At 33.7% G+C, this 835-nt stretch overlaps 1 non-coding gene across 1 annotated transcript; it reads right to left on the reverse strand.

Moving 5' to 3' along the window:
- Positions 1-379: 379 nt before the first annotated feature.
- On the reverse strand, positions 380-481 carry LOC116282183 (U6 spliceosomal RNA). The gene has a single exon (XR_004191634.1). It is a non-coding gene; the product is annotated as a U6 spliceosomal RNA (small nuclear RNA).
- Positions 482-835: the final 354 nt, after the last annotated feature.

Consider the following 835-nt stretch of genomic DNA (forward strand, 5'->3'; position numbering starts at 1 on the left):
AATAATATATTTTATTTAACTAATATTTTTATTTAAATAAAATATTTTTTTTATTTGGAATACATTCCAAAATATTATCCGTTTAACATGCTATTGTTGACTTTTTTTAATGCTAATAATATATTTTATTTGTATATAAAATAATATATTATATTTAACTAATAATACATTTTATTTAAATAAATATTTTTATTTATTTATTTGGAATATATCCAAAATATTATCCATTTAACATGCTATTGTTATTGTGGTAAAATACACATAGTATAAAATCTACCATTGTAACCACTAAGTGGACAATTCAGTGGCCTTAAGTGCATTCACATGGTTGTGTAGCCATCACTGCCAGCCATTCACAGAATTTCACTCAACTTCTCCCCAAAATATGGACCGCATCATAAGTTTGGGTGTCGTCCTTGACCAGGGGCCAAGCTAATTTTCTCTGGATCATTTTCAATGAGCACCTGCTTTCCAAGCAAACACAGCACCATGATGTTTTAAAGGGGTTCACTGACGGTCTGAAAGCGACCACTGTGTGTTAAGGTATCAGTCTTACAGAGTAGCTACACTTGAACACCAGTTCTTCACACTAAAACACTTCTTGGGCAGCTGTGCACTGTGAATCCTGTGGGCACACGTTTCACTGAGACAACTGTAGCTTGAACATTTAAATTTTCACTCAACCCCTTAAAGGGAGCTGTGAACCATGTGTTTTCTCAGAGTATATTCCTGACTAATTGGAGGCACTGGTTAAGAAATTCTTCCCAAACAGATTCTTTCCACTGATTCTAGACCTGTGTCCTCGTGGAGGCATTTTAAGCTCTACATTGTAAAT

Source organism: Vicugna pacos, chromosome 11 (genome assembly GCF_048564905.1).
Source record: "Vicugna pacos chromosome 11, VicPac4, whole genome shotgun sequence".
NCBI lineage: Eukaryota > Metazoa > Chordata > Mammalia > Artiodactyla > Camelidae > Vicugna > Vicugna pacos.